The 17,597-nt window shown below is 33.8% G+C and overlaps 1 pseudogene; it reads left to right on the plus strand.

The window, feature by feature from the left end:
• The first annotated feature begins 3,216 nt into the window (after positions 1-3,216).
• LOC111885113 (uncharacterized) lies at positions 3,217-4,960 on the plus strand (annotated as a pseudogene).
• Positions 4,961-17,597: the final 12,637 nt, after the last annotated feature.

Consider the following 17,597-nt stretch of genomic DNA (forward strand, 5'->3'; position numbering starts at 1 on the left):
GGTGGGTGACTGGCGATTTCGGTAGCACCTCACTTCATACTTTCGGAAGACCTAGATGAAGAAAGAACTAAGCCTTAGTCTAGTATTATAATCCTGGTGACTATAATAATTATAGTGTAGATTCCTCACTAATTGTAATGTCTATATCAAGATCTATCAAGTAAGGATCAACCAGATAGAAAAGTTGGGAGGCAGGACCATTTCGACGTATAGCCTTTTTGAAATCTAACAACCAAGCCAACGTTACCATTCTAGACACCTCTTCCGAAAATAGATCAGTCAATATTATGACTTGTAATCACTAATAAATCTTATTTATAGGTTCATAATAACGACTTGTGACTATAAATATAAATTACACTGAAAGGACTAGAGTGTAGCTTATTTATAGAGGTTCTTCATAGCAGAAGTTAGGAAATTGCACTAGTAGAGCTTCTACTCGCTAGCTGCTACTACTTTAGGGATGACAGAGCTTTGCCAAAGACTCAAACTAAGAGAAAATTGGCTAAAATTGAAAGAAATCGAGAGAGAGTGTTTGGGAAGTTGTGGGAGAAAGAATGAGGCTTGGCCTCCTATTTAAAGCCGATTTTGGGGTGTAAGACATGCAAATGGGGTGCACGTCGCACATTTTAAGGCGACGTCTCCCCAACCTATTTGTGTCATGTGTCAGCTTCTTTATGGTCCAATGTTTTCACCTTCTAGAAGCACACGTCGCACACCACGCACCATGTAAAATACAAATTTTGAAAACTCCATAACTTTTTCATAAGAGCTCCGTTTTCGACGTTCTTTATATCCCCGAAAAGATCTCGACGACACAACTTTCCTTTAGACTCCATCGGCTAATTCATACTTTATTTTTCGTCCATATTTTTTATATGATTAAATGATTTTGCTAAAATCATAACTCTCTCGTACGTTCGTTTTTGGTATGCTGTTTTTTCAAAATTCTTATGTTAAAGGGTACTACGCTTTTCCTTTTGATGACTTTCGCTAAAAGTCAATCATCCTATTCGTAGTTTTTTACGTCACATATTTGTTGTACCCGAATGACTTTTATATCTTATAAAAACCATATCTAATTCATACGGAGTCAGATTTCTACGAAATTTATATTTTCGGGTTCAGGACGTTGTGTACTTTCTAAATATGTAGTGTGTGTGTGTGTGTATATATATATATATATATATATATATATATATATATATATATATATATATATATATATGTTTTGGCATACTTATATCTATGATTTACGGGCGATTCTGCTGATTTTTCATATTTTTCCTTAAAACGAAACTTGTATTATATAGTCTGCAGTGCACATGACTATAGATTATCCTATTCAAAGATTTTAATTTTAATGAGTATTACTTATTATGTGTAACCTGAATTTGCGGACGTTACAACTTTTATGGTGTTAAAATGATGGAAAAAATTATACAAGTTGGACATGAAACACTAAGAATAGAGGCTCATTTTCTCCCAAATCTCTCAACCCTCTTGCCACATTGATGTCGTATTAGTTTTTTTTTTCTTTTTTTTTTCCATCATTCTCAAAGCAAAGAACTAATCTTTCTAACATTTATAACCCTTCCATTTTTGTTCTAAAAAGCTTTTAAACATTTATTAAATTAAAAATAAATACATAAAATTAAAATTGATAAAAATATTTCATTAAAAAAACACAAACTACAAAACGAGAATCACTACAAGAAAAATCTTGAATTGCTACGGAAAGTTGCTACGAAATCAAAATTCGTAGCTATTTTATTACGGAATATGTTATAGAATGACTTGTCGTAGCTATTTTTCTACGGAAATAGTTACAAAAGTGCATTCCGTAGCTAAATCATAAATAACTACGTAAAGTTGTTACGAAATCAAAATCCGTAGTTATTTTACTATGGAATATGCTACACAATGGTTGGCCATAAGTAATTTGCTATAGAAATGGCTACGAAATTACATTGTGTAGCTAAACCTTGAATAGTTGTTACGGACTCGAAATCCGTAACTATTTTACTACAAAGTATGCTATGGAATTTTTGGTTGTAGCTAATTCGCTACAAAACTTGTTATGAAATTAATATTCGTAGCTATTTGGCTAGAGAATTGGCTACGATATCCAAATCCGTAGTAAGATGGCTATGAAATTGAAACCGGTAGTTATTTTGTTACGAAAATTTGCCACATGATTAAATTATATAGCTAGTTTACTATAGAATTTGTTAAGAAATTATTGAGCATAGTTATTTGTGTATACGGTTGTTTTCGAATTTGCAAAACTGTTACGGAATTAAAATTCATTGCTATTTAGCTACGATGTATTCCGTTGTTAAGTAGCTACGAAGTATGTGTCCATAGCAAAATATATAAAATTATTTTAAAGAGAAACTACTAATATTATATATAAAAAAAATATCATGGTAATTTAAAAAGGTTATGATACAAAATAATCTCGGATAGCAAACTAGTAATTTTGATTAAGCATATAAGTTATTTTAGTTAATATAGTAAGTATACGGGACGATTTAGCTATATACAGTATTACTTTAAATAAATAAAAACTATATATATTTTATAAAAATTTATACATTTTAAGAAAAGATTAATTACTTACATGATGCAGTTTCCCCAAATCATCGCTCATACGCTCATTACGTCAATACAGATACCCCCTTCCCCTGTTCCCCCTTTTCCCTCTTTCAGAAACATTTCCCCAAATCATATATATCACATTTGGAAGCAACATAAGGCGATCTCGGATGAAAAAGAGCATCCTATGAGCGCAGGGGCAGAGTTGATCCATCATATCCAATCTAGTAATCGTTCTATTCTCACCGACCTCAAGCTACAATGGTACTCTCTCTCTCTCTCTATCTCTATCTCTCTCTCTCTCTCACACACACACTATTACTTCAATTGTAGTCTAATAAGTTAATTGAGTTAGGTTTATACATCGGATTCGTGTTAAAATTGTTAAACAATCATTTTTTATTCAATGCACATTGAATAAGAGTTAAATGTTGCATATTAAGTTGTCGTTATAAAGCTATAATATGTAATTTCTTCGGCGATGTTATAGTATAATATGTTTAATAAATCTTGTAAGGAATTGGGAGAGTAATCGCTCTACAGATTCCCAAACCTAAATCATCCGTTCGACTCTTTTTGCACCCGTTCTTCCGGTTAATTTCTCTTGGATTCTGCACCATGGATTCTGCACCACTGATGTTGAATGGCAATGGTGGGGACTCTGATAAGATCATCATTGATACCGATCCAGGCATTGGTATTCAAAGATCTATTCCTTTTTTGTATTATTCTCTTATCTTATATAAATTGGATTTCATTTCAAATTTTGAGAAAAAATCTAAGAAGTTCGATGAATTTAGCGATGTTATTATCATGTGATTTCATTAATCATCACTGAACACTTCTTCGGTCTATGAATGATGAGATTATTTAGATAGATTAATATTTACTTATTTAGTAGCCTTTCGGGCCTAAATTATTTTGCTTTAATGAAGAATCTCTTACTACCGTAAACTGTATAATGGATTAATTGCACCGGATATATATAGATTGGTGTTGTAACAATTGATAACTGAATCCATTATCAGTTTCAAGACTTCTAAAGATGTCAAAAGCATATGATGGCATTTTTATGCACATTTCAGTAAAAAAAATTAGGTGGAAATCGATATAGCACTTTTTGCACATGCGAATGCTTGAATGTGGTATGAGCAAAAAAAGAAACAAGAAAAGACACTTACATCTCATGCAAAGGCCTTTAAGGCTACTGAAAATAAGAAACATCAACAACTTTCTCAGGTAAATTACCATCATGTAATTTATAATAATCTGTAAGTTTATTTTTTTGTACTAACTATGGTTATGGTGAAATCATCAGGAAATATTTGTTGCAACAATTTCATAGATAAGAAAAGTGCACTGGTTTGAAAAGTTCAATTGGTTTATAAGAAATGAGAATTATTTGCTTATTAGTGGATGTGATGCTCAACAAAATGAAATGATAGTCAAACGTTACATGTCAAAAGGAGATTTGTGAGTATATATTGTTTCTATGCTATTTGTTGATAAATTTTTATGTTGATTTTAAACTTTTTGATGATAAAAAAACAGGTATGTCCATGCAGAACTACATGGATCATCTAGTACTGTGATTAAAAATCACAAACCTGATAACCCTGTACCTCCTTTAACACTAAATCAAGCAGGATATTTCAGAGTAAGTAACAACCAACAAGCTATTAAATTTGGTATTTTGCATGTTGTTAAGAGGGTATTTTGGGAATTATGATGTAGGTTTACCATAGTCAAGCATAGAACTCAAAGATTTTTACTAGTTGGTATACCATCATCAGGTCAGCAATACAACTGCTACTGGTGAATATCTTCCGGGATTTGGCATTGTATTTTGGTTGGATGAAATGTCACTGGGGTCTCATATGAATGAAAGAAGAGAAAGGGGTGAAGAGGGCGGAATCAATGATTCCGAAGATAGTGAGCCTTTCAAAGAATTATTCGATTCCGGTTCTGAGAACGAATCACCCGATTCAGAATATCACGTAAATGTTTCCAATTTATCAACAAATAACCAAAAAATAATGGATTTAACCTCGGAAGTCGGTTCGCTTTGTGAAATTACCACCTCTAGCATCAATAATACCAATTCTCAAGAAGTTTCTATTCCAACTGTGTCTCCTGAACTTTCAGATCTTCTTGAGAAAGCTCTTGAGCTTAAATCTGGTGCCACATCAGCGAAAAAATACGGGCTTGATGCTTTAGAAATGAAATCTAAAAATAATAATGAAGAAGAGAAGGAACAGTGAGTGAAAAAGAGTATGTTTCAAAAGTTGAAAGAAGAAAGCTGCTGAAAGGTCAAACACATAGTGAAGGTGAAGATGGTGGTCAAGTAAAATAAAAAGTGAAAAAGAAAAAGGAAATTATAAATCATCCACATAAAGAAAAAGATGTTCAGAATGTAAATGTGTACTTTTTTTTTGAAATATGTATTTCTTTTATCTATTGCATATTTCTTTTGGTTTCTATAAAAATACTTTGTTACTTTCAGTATTATATTATTTGTATTTTTATAGATTGATATAAATAGTCGAATTGAATAACCAAATTTACTGAATAATGATATGGAAAAACTGCTACGGAATTGGCAACGATTAAATTGCTACGGAATTAGTTACGGAAAAATTGCTATGGAATTAGCTACGGAAACATTGTTACGGAATTGGTTACAGAAATATTGCTATGGAATTTGCTACGGAAACATTGCTACGAAATTGGTTACGGAAAATTTGTTACGGAATTTACTACAAAAACATTGTTACAGAAGTTGCTACGGAACTCAATTTGCAACGAAATAGATACCGTAGAAATTGTCTTAGCAAAACCGCTACGGAACTACAATTTTGTAGCTAAACATTTTGCTACGAGGAAAAAAGCAACGAAAGCTAAGTGAAAATTTTCGTAGCAAATTCCGTAGTTATTCAACTTTAGCTACGGAATTTCAACTTTTTGCTATGGAATTTTTCCGTAGCTAAATTGAATTTTTCTTGTAGTGAATTAAAATCCTAAATATGAGAATTAAAATTATGAATACATTAATTAAAACGATAATTAAAATCAAGTAGTCATCCATAATATGTATGTAGCATGTCCAATGTGATCTAGAAGATCCGATTAAAATCGATGATGGGTTTCAGAGTCGTGCAGTTCCATAATCATATTTAGATTTATTTCTACCTCGGGAGAAATCATGTATTGGACATATACAAGCACATTTGTTTTTCAGTAGCATGTATTGTAATATAAAACAATAATTCATTATATCATTACACATTGCAACATCTATAGATCACGCAAGACGTTTTATGATCCCCCATCAAATTTTTAGTATGCCAAAAGCCCTTTCAACGTTCTTTCTTGTTACTTCTTGTGCCACAACAAACCGTTTCTTATTGTCAGTAGCAAGATGCGGGAGTTTTTTCATAAAAGTTACTTAATCGGAAGAACAGAAAATCTTGTAAACATTTCAACCAAACTTTGCTTTAGCAACAAAATAAATTTGTATAAGCAATCTTTCAACAACTTCCCCTTATCTTTCATGATAAGTAAACATGCTGAACTTACAGTATCTTGCAGAACCATTATAGCAGCTCAATAAGCTACTGTTAAAATCTTGTAGTTAATTGATGATTAAAAAGAAGATGAATAAAAAACATGATTATTTTCATGAGCTAATTTGCTACGAACATATGAAACATATGAATGAGAGTTATCTAAATAACTTATTGTGATAAAAGTCAATAAAATTATAAGAATGAAAGAAGAAAATTAGAATGAATTTGGAGTTAAATAGTAGATATATTTAGTCGGAAAAAATAATCGTTATCTAACTGGTTCAACTTTTTTGTGAACATGTCAACCTCACCCATTCGAACCTGGGGGCAGAACCGAGGGATTGTTGGGTTCGCCGGCACCTAAGGTTTTTTCGGTCAAATTCAACTGTTCACTTAATAGCATGATTCATTCTACTATACTAGTATTAAAAACGGTGTAGAATTGAAGATGAATTTGAATGTTTGTAATTAGGAAAATAAGCAAAAAAATCTTATTATTTAGGAAATTTTTCGATAAAGTCATAAAAAATTAACAGAAAAGTTTCAATTATTTAATTTTATATGATAATTTGTCTGTTAAAATTATAATAATGATTTTTTCGTTAATTTGAGCGAAATATTAAAACAAAAGACTCTTCGGTTTAATCTTTTTAAGAGTTCATAAAAAAAATTCTAAAATAATCACAATTTTTTGCATATTTCCCTGTAACTAACTATATGCGACGGTACATCATCTTCAAGACTTACTCAACAAGTGCTCAATAAATTTCAAGTTAAATTAACAATTTTAATTTTGTAAGATGGTAATGGCAACAATTTTGTTTTCAAAAAAACATAATGAATTGAAATGATGATGGAGTTCTAGAAAAGCAAAAAAGGGATGTTTAAATGGGTGGGATTTGAAATGGAAGTTTCATTATGAGTATTCTTTGGAATGTTGGCAACCATTTGCGACTTATGCCACAAACATCAAATTTTCTTTCCTTTTCAAGTAAGTCGTTTTCAAATGTCAATTCTAATTTAAAGATATAGATTATGAGACTTTAATATTAATTAGGACGTGTTATATGGAGTTCTTATATATAATCAACGAGTTTTTACGTGAATTATAAAACAGATTATTATGACTCTAACTTTTATTATTTTAAATTTTTGTAACTAGAATTTTCGGATTAAATAAAACAAAGGCTTATTCAATGAATATTGATTTTTGAAAATAAAAATTATATATTTTTTTAGAACAATTAACACATGCCTTTACTAACCTAATATTAAACTTACACATTTTTGTCTTTTGCGAGATTTAAACCCTCAGCCATTTAGCTGGGCTATAAAGCTTTTGGCAAAAAAAAAATATTTTAAATTAAATATTTTTGTAATTTGGTTTATGATTATCGAAAAGTTTACATGTCCATTATAAAATCAGAAGTTTACCGGTAAACCTGCCAAAAATGGCCAAATTGAAACAAATAAAAATATGAAAGGTGCTTCTTATGAAAAAGAAAATTAAAGTTGATGAATAATCCAGAATAACCCAAACTATATATATATATATATATATATATATATATATATATATATATATATATATATATATATATATATATATATATATATATATATATATATATATATATATATATATATATATATTCGATACAAACCCAAAAATGATTCTCAAATTTAGGCCAAAATTATTGTCATATTATTATTTCTTTACGTGCATTTTAAAATCTCATGAGGTATACTAGGGATGTAGATCGTTTCGGAACTAGTTCGAACCAGACCTGAATCGGAAGAACAGAAAACCGGTTAATGAGTGAACGAGAAACTGAGAACCGGACCGAATACCACTAACCGGTCCGGTTCTGATTCGGTTCTACTAGGAAATATGTTATCTACAAATGTGCTCAGTACTGAAACCGGCCCAAACTGAACTGAACCGAAAGAATCAAAAACGGAAAATTGATTTAAAGATTTTTCTTCTCTATCGTGTAGATTCGCATAAAATAGTAACACTTTATTTGGGTCTAGAATCATATTTTTGCCAGGATTTATTTCTCGGTCCTTAGAAATTCTTTGTACTGCTAAGAAACCGTTCGTAGTTTGAGGACTGCAAAATAGTTCTTCGTGTTGCAAAGCATTTCTAGGGCTTTTGTCACTATATTTTTTATTTTAATTTGATTCTTAGTCCTTGAAATTATTCGTATTACAAAACTTTGCATATCTTTCATTTGTGTTATTTGTTTTTAGCCGACTTAAAGTTGTAAGAAAAATGGTGTACAGTAACATAAAATATGTTACTATGGTTTGAATAATGAATTTTCTTGTTTTCCAAGAGTAAATTCAGCCCCCAAAATGCTTTAGAGGTTGAATCATTTCCTGGACCCGAAATTGTTTTTTGTACTCTTACTTTTGTAGTATAACAATATGAGTTTACGGGTGATTTAAATTTAAAGGCAATCATGGGATATGTCCTTAAAGTATTACAATAACTATTAGAGGCCCAAATATATTTTTAAGTAGGATACGCTTTGAACATTGGCTAAATGTATCTGTGCGAAAGGGGGCTACTACTAATGCATGCCCGACTCCTACATTAGATACTATCAGATCCAAACATGCTAGAAAAGGATGGTTTAGTATTCGAAATGAGAGGATATCATCTCTTTTTTGGATGGATGGAGTTTTTTTTACCAGTGGATTATGTTTGAGGCATATTCTAATACTTAGTACAACACAAAAGTCATTATCGGTATGTTTATTCCAATGATTAGGCCTATAACCCCGCTTTAATTAGGCAATATATTAAGCTTGTTGAAATTACACATATTTATGATTAATCATAAAAAGATGAAATTTAAGTATGCTTACTTTATTTGTATTGGGCCAGATTCAAGGGGCGAAAGAAGGATAACTTGTAGTAAAGACATGGATTTCACTCGTAGATAACTTGGAGGAATATGCATTAAAGTGTTGGTAATTTGTGTCACCAATATCATTAAATGTAATGTGATGAACTTTTTGACCAATGTGATCTTTAAAAATATTAAATAAATAAGGGTGATGGAGAGTGCACACTTGTTTGAGGTTGTCTTGATTTAAAGTACATAGTTATTAAGGGCCGAGACCCCTGAATCATATGGGTTTGGGGGCAGCACCCCTAGTAGTGGGGTCCAAGGGGTGGTAACCCTATTGGGGTCCAAAGGGGAGAGCCCCTGGCTGGGGGTTGATTGTACCATTGAAATTTGGTACATACATAAGATCATTACTTCATCATTCTCCGTTCTTCATCAATTACTGGGTTTTATTCGAATGGAATTTTGATTGTATCATTGAAATATTTGTTGGGTTTTCTATGCACCATATAATTTAAAATAGGTAACGGAAAAATCAATCTATGATATACCTAAGTGTACATGCAATCTAAGGATCAAGGATTCATACTAATTACTGCTACCCTATAAAAACATAAAACATAAAAAAGAATAACATACCTCTTTATGTAGCTTTTGGTCTCCATGCTTGAGATCTTATCCTGATCGAAGTTGTTTGGATGAGAGGACCCAAACCAGAATCTCTCTAATGGAATCACACCCAATGACACCAAACAATGGAATACAAATAACTTGGAGAAGGGTCAATTTTACAAACCCTAAAGGGGTTAGAAATCATCCCTTGGAGGGAGGAAGAAGGGTGGTGAAAAAGTCAAGTCAAAGGAGATAGGAAGAATGGAATCCTTAAGGCCTTATTTTTAGCCTTGGATCCCTTCCTAGGTTTTGTACTCCATCCCATGAGGGACACGGAGCCAATTTTCGAAATTCCCTCTTATCTAAGAGGGATTTCTTCCAAACCCTAATTGCATAAGGGTTTTGGAAATACAACACCCAAATATCAGGTATTTTCCATTTTGAACCAAAGTATAATTATGTTGCAAATTTTGTCCTTACGCCATGCGTACTTGGGGCGTACGCATGGCATAACTCATTAAATGAATCATTTTTGCATGTGAGTACGCCGAGTGTACTCATGAGGTACGCAGGGCGTACTCAACATATATGCAAACCCTAATTTTCCATCCTCCCAAAACAACTCCTTGCAAACCCTAGTGTTTATTGTGAGTATTTGAGCCATTTGTAGGCTTTGTGTCAATCCTTGAAGGAAGAAGATCTTTGGAGTGATTTTGGAAAGCTTCAAGCCTTGTAGATTTGAGTTTTTCACCTTGCAAGCAACCTCCCGAAGGTATGAAGTTATAAAATTGATGAATATTTCCATATATCTTTATAATTCTTAGGCTTTTATGCAGGGAAAACTACAATAAAGTCCCTACATATTGGCCTCATAATCGATTTAGTCCATATATATATATATATATATATATATATATATATATATATATATATATATATATATATATATATATATATATATATATTTATTTATTTATTTATTTATTTATTTATTCAATTAAGTCCCAAATACCAGTGATAGTATTCAATTTAACCCTTTGACCCGGTCAACAGGTCATCCAACTTTCAAAAATTACATTTTTGGCCCAGACTGAAAAATTTATTAGAAATTTGGTCCAAAATTTACACTTTTGGCCCAGATTTTAAACTTTGTTACAAATTTGGTCCAAACTTAACCCTTTTTACCCAAATTTTAGAATTTTATTCTAAATTCATCATAACTTTAGTTTTCTTTACAACTTTTTTTCTCAAAGAATTGTTTCTAATATGTTTTTTCTTTATAAAATCATATTTATACAAAAAAATATTTTCACTTAAAAATCTTATATTTTCTGTATAAAAACACTTTTTAAAAAGCTTTTTGTATATGAAATATCTAGTTATAAAAATAAATATTTATTATGTATATAAATATACACAAATCGTTTTTTTTAAAATGTATACAAAAATCTATATTTTTTTTTAAAATCGTGTTTCTTTATATTTTTTTTATAAAAGCATGTATGAATCATTTTTTATATAATGCGTGTTTGTATACATTATATAAAATGTATACAAACACAATTTTATAAAATATATACATAGACGTATTATATAAAAAATTATTCAAACACGTTTTTATAAGATGTGTACAAACACGATCTGATAAAATGTATACAAACACGTATTACATAAAAAATTATTCAAACACGTTTTTATAAAAAAATATAAACAAACACGATTTTATAAAACAAATATAGATACACACCTATTTGTGTGCATATATATATATATATATATATATATATATATATATATATATATATATATATATATATATATATATAGGTGATAGGCATTTGTTTACATTTTTTTTTGTAAAATACGTTTTTGTATACATTTTTTTTTATAAAAACGGATTTGTATATATTTATATACTTAATAAATATATAGTTTAAGAACTAGATATTTCATATACTAAAATTTTTTAAAAAAAGTTTTTATATAGAAATTATAAGATTTTTATGTGAAAATACTTTTTTTGTGTATAAATATGATTTTATAAAGAAAAAACATATTTGAAACAATTTTTTGAGAAAAAAAAGTTGTAAAAAAATTAAAGTTAGGATGAATTCGTAATAAAATTCTAAAATTTGGGCAAAAAGGGAAAATTTTGGACCAAGTTTGTATCAAAATCTAAAATCTGGGCCAAAAGTGTAAATTTTTGAAATTTGTAATAAATTTTGAAATTTGGGCCAAAAATGTAATTTTTGAAAGTTCGATGACCTGTTGACCGGGTCAAATGGTTAAATTGAATACCATTACCGGTATTTGGGACTTAATTGAATAAAGAAATTATATAGGGACTAAATCGATTATGAGGCCAATATGTAGGGATTACTCTAAACCATAAGAGTTGTCTTTTCAGACGTTTTTGAGTGCTAGGAACCATAAAAATGTGATCTTGGTCCTTTTTTGGCCTCCATGGAAGTGTTATGATGCTTGGGTTTGTGTATTAAGTTAGGCTTTTGTTTTTTGGACTCCTTCTAGCCATTGAATGCCATAAAGTTGGATAATTTATAACTTAGAATGATATTTGGGACAAGATTTAAACTCTGGAAGTAATGTCTTAATGGAATAAGCACTTAATGAAGAAAAGTGGAATCAAGTCGTATATGCAGGGCGTACATAGTGCTTTGCAGCACATATTGGGCAGAGGCCCCATAATCTGGCCAAGGACCTACTACGCCCATTGTAGTGACTAAGTACACAAGGCGTACTCTGTCTGTATTGACCCCCTTTGAGTTTTTGACTTTTTTTACTTTGACTTTGACTTAGATTTTGACCATGTTAGGCATAGGGGTATTTTGGGTAATTTGAATAGTAGTTTGAGACTAGGTAACTGTTTATGGTATAGGTGACCGGTAGAGACAACATTTGGAGTAGTGATCTGTTTATCTATATTTCAGACTGTAAGGTGAGATTTCCTCACTGTACTCGTGGGTCGAAGACACCAATGCTGGCTCACTATGTTATGTATCATGGTTAGGATGATGCTATGATGTAGTGATTTGTTAGATCTGCATGGTTATCTATTATATTTTTGGACATTTGTTTATGTACATATGTTGACATATTGTAATGGTTTGGCTGGAGGCAATTCTGCTTTGTGTTGAAGGCCAAAAAACAGGGAGCATTCTAGACATGGTTTGAGGATCCTGTAGGGGTATACTAGAGCTATACTAAGGGCTCCGGAGCATTCTAGACATGGGTTGAGGGCTAGGAAAGGCATTCTAGACTCATGTTGTGGGCTCGAAGGCAATCCAGACTTATGATGAGGGCTTTGTAGGGGTATTCTAGACATAGGTTGTGGGCCCAGTATACATGTTTGTTTATGTGCCATGTGTGGTATTTTGGGGGAACTTATTAAACTTTATCTTATAGTTTAAGTGTTATGTTTCAGGTACTTCAGATGATCGGGGAAAGGCGAAGGCGTGATTGTACACATCTTTCAGTGACATGTTTTGGAGATTTTATGATACTATGATTTTGGGATAACAGTATTTGATACTAGGTTTTTACAACTTGGGATTTTGATTGAACAATGATTTTACTTTAATTGAAAAATGAAAATTTTATCATGATTTTTAAGATGTTACAACTTGGTAATAGAGCCTTGGTTTGAGAGAATTGGATGAGCATTTATGTGAATCTAGACTCAAACTAAGGATATGCACATGTTTTCAAAAGTAACCAGGGAAAGATGAGATGTGTACGATCAGCCGGAGTAAGAAATTAACCATAAGTTCCCACACTGTTAATTTTTTATGATGGTTATGATAAAACTGCATGCTAGTAGTAGGCTAGGGATCGTCAGGGATTACATGATAAAATTTCCTGATATATGATGCCTAATAGCCTAGGAGGATTTCTTGTATGATAGATGGAATTGAAAACATACTGTAGATGCTTAGTTTTTGCATCATAGTTGTACATAAATAAGATTTTATAGCCTGAGAATGTTTAATTTATCCTTTTTTCTTGTTCCTTGTCTGGTTGTGGGATTAGGGTAAAATCAAGTATTCGACTGTCTATGGAATCTAGTGTTATGTATGATTATCATGCACGAGCGGCTGTAGGGTTGGTGAAAGTTTCATGTGTGAGTGTGGATGTATTAGGGCAGCTTGAGGGATGATCAACTACTATCGAGGGAGTGAGTATATGATACATGTGTATCCTAGTAGTTGGGTTTTGTATTCGGGTGGTTTGTGACGATCCTTGAGAGAAATATGGGTAGGTGTGGAAGGTAGTATGGGCCCGTACTATCAGAAGCACAGGACCCGTACGTGTAGCCTGGAAGTCACAAACCCCAAGGGTTAGTCTTTCCGTGACGATTGTAATAGTATGAATTGTGGGATTTCTGATATATTTTGGTTGATTTTCAGTATGGTGTACACGAGAGGTTCTAGATCAGGAGTTGGCGGCCCGGAGAGGCCAAGTTTGACAGATGATGACATTCGCGAGATGATCGCCACTTAGGTGACCATGACTATTTGGGTGGTGATCCCGGAGTTCTTTGGGTCTATCAAGACCATGATGATTGATTTGTTTGACGAGTGTTTTGCCACCCTCACTGAGACTGTTACTGCTGTAGCCACCACAGTCGTCGCTGCTGTTGGAGGCCGAGGAGGAGGATCATTTTAGTACCGAGGACTTTAGGAACACAAATCCCTTGGACTTCGATGAGTTCAAGGACCAGATCATTTCTATAGGATGGTTATCAGATGTGGAATTTTGTTTCTTCACTTGTTCTTGCCTGGAGGATTTGAAGGCCAGGTGCGCCATGAACCTTCTTCGATTGGGCGCGAAGGATTGGTGGAACCTAGTGACTGGTTCTTACACTCTTGAGCAAAGGATTGATGTTACTTGTGGCAATTCTCAAAGATGTTTTGCACTATGTATGTTCCCCATGGTGGAGAGAAAGAGAGAGAGAGAGAGAGGAGGGGGGAGGAGAGGGAGAGAGAGAAAGATTTGCTCCGGAGTATCTGTCGTTGAAGCAGACGACATAGTCGGTGACAGAGATCACAAAGATGTTTACTGAGAAGGCTCTTTTCTGTCCCGAGTATTCTGCCTCAGATTAGGTCCAGATGGCACGGTACTTGAGCATGCTCAAGGATGAGATTCGACAGTTTTTATCTATCCAACGATATAGTACCATCTATGATCTTTAGGATGTCGTGCGGAGGAAGGAGATTGAGATTGAGACTCAGATGAGGGAGGAGAGGCAGACTCAAGTTTAGTCACGGCCTACAACAAAGCGGTTCAAGCCCGCTGATTCACGATCTGAGGGACCTAGGGCCATACTTGTGGCAAGTGCGGCAAGTTTCATGAGGCTGTTTGTTGATCTTCTTTTGGGTGCCACAAATGTGGCAAGGAAGGCTATTATGCAAAGGACTGTCTCCAACAAACTCCTTCGAGTATCATAGTTTTTTTCCACTGTGATCAGTTTGGCCATATAAAGGCCAACTACCTCTTGCTACTTCTACCCTTCGGATCATGGATGGATGTCGGGGCAGGACGAAGCCCCCGAGGGTTCGAGGTCATGCTTTCCAGCTCACAGCAGAGGATGCCAGGGAGGCACCTGACGTCGTTACTAGTATGTTTTCATTTATGATTCTATCAAGATTCTTTTATTGTATGCTTATGATTGTTTATCTATTAGGTACATTCTTAGTGAACTCCTTGCTTGCTCTTGTGATTTTTGACTTGGTACTTTCTGTCTCAATCCTTCAGTAAGAGTTTTGACATGTCTCTTGGAGAGTTAAAGTGCTCGTTACGAGTTTCCGTCGCCAGCAAGCACATGTTTCTGCACCAAGAATTTTTTGGGATTGTACCTTGTAGATTTTCGGGGTGTCTTACCTGTCGATTTGATCTCTATCGCTCTAGGGGATGTATGCATGATAGTATAGATGAACTGGTTGAGTACATTTGGTTCCATGATAGACTGTGAGTGGCAGCGAGTGGTGGGTTGACGTCATTACTAGTATGTTTTCATTTATGATTCTATCAAGATTCTTTTATTGTATGCTTATGATTGTTTATCTGTTAGGTACCTTCTTAGTTAACTCTTTGCCTGATCTTGTGCTTTTTGACTAGGTACTTTGTGTCTCAATCCTTCCGTAGGAGTTTTGACATGTCTCTTGGAGATTTAAAGTGCTCGTTATGAGTTTCCGTCGCCAACAAGCACGAGTTTCTGCACCAAGTATTTTTTGGGATTGTACCTTGTAGATTTTCGGGGTGTCTTACCCGTCGATTTGATCCCTATCCCTCTGGGGGATGTATGCATGATATTCGAGATGGACTAGTTGAGTAGGTTTGGTTCCATGATAGATTGTGAGCGGCAGTGAGTGGTGGCTTAATGTTGTTACTAGTATGCTTTCATTTATGATTCTATCAAGATTCTTTTTATTGTATGCTTATGATCGTTTATCTGTTAGGTACCTTCTTAGTGAGCTCCTTGCCTGCTCTTGTACTTTTTGACTTGGTACTTTGTGTCTCAATCCTTCAGTAGGAGTTTTGACATGCCTCTTGGAGATTTAAAGTGCTCGTTACGAGTTTCCGTCGCCAACAAGCATGGGTTTCAACACCAATCATTTTTTTGGGATTGTACCTTGTTGATTTTCGGGGTGTCTTACCCGTCGATTTGATCCCTATCCCTCTGGGGGATGTATGCATGATAGTAGAGATGGACTGGTTGAGTAGGTTTGGTTCCATGACAGATTGTGAGCGGCAACGAGTGGTGGCTTGACGTCATTACTAGTATGTTTTCATTTATGATTCTATCAAGATTCTTTTATTGTATGCTTATGATTGTTTATCTGTTAAGTACCTTCTTAGTGAACTCCTTACCTGCTCTTGTGCTTTTTGACTTGGTACGTTGTTCTCAATCCTTCAATAGGAGTTTCGATATGTCTCTTGGAGAGTTAAAGTGCTCGTTATGAGTTTCTGTCGCCAACAAGCACGAGTTTCTGCATCAATCTTTTTTTTGGGATTGTACCTTGTAGATTTTCGGGGTGTCTTACCCGTCGATTTGATCCATATCCCTCTGGGGATGTATGCATGATAGTAAAGATGGTCTGGTTAAGTAGGTTTGGTTCCATGATAGATTATGAGTGGCAGCAAGTGGTGGCTTGGACCCCAAGTAGGGAGAACTAACTATTTAGGGCAAGGGTTTCAGGGTTGGATCAACGTTTTATTCTGCCGCCAGGTCACGACAATATCTACAACATGGGTGTACGGGTTATATCGCATATGTAGTTGAGACTCAGGTATTTTAAGTTTCAGATGTGTTTGTAGTCAGAGAGTTTCTAGATGTATTTCCGAAGAAACTACTCGGCATGTCTCCCACGAGGCAAGTGGAGTTCAAGATCGACTTGGTCCTTCGTGCAACGCTGATTGACAAGGAGTCATACGGATTAGAATCACTAGAGATGTAGGAGTTGTCTTCTCAGCTTCAGAAGCTGTTGGGCAAGCAATTATCAAACCTATCAGTTCACCTTAGGTAGCACCGAATTTGTTTGTTAAGAAGAAGGATGGTTCACACTACATGTGCATTGATTACCAGGAGTTGAACAAGTTGATGGTGAAGAATCGTTACCCAATTCAGCGAATTGATGATCTTTTTCATTAGTTACAAGGTTCATCTTGGTTTTTCAAGATCGATATGAGGTCAAGGTACCATAAGATGAGGGTCAGAGAGGAGGACGTGGAGGCTTGTAACACCCGATTCCTTTTGGGTTCGCCAATGCACTGAAAACATTTATGGATTTGATGAATCTAGTATGCAGGCTTGTAACACCTGATTCAAAGTACTTTTTAGTTTATACCCTTGTTGTGTTAATGTTTTGCAGAATTGGTCCTTAGGTGGCAGATTTGCCAACGTCAGGAAAGTTGGTGTACGCTGGGCGTACTGGTGTAATTATTG

The sequence above is a fragment of the Lactuca sativa genome, chromosome 3 (genome assembly GCF_002870075.4).
Source record: "Lactuca sativa cultivar Salinas chromosome 3, Lsat_Salinas_v11, whole genome shotgun sequence".
NCBI lineage: Eukaryota > Viridiplantae > Streptophyta > Magnoliopsida > Asterales > Asteraceae > Lactuca > Lactuca sativa.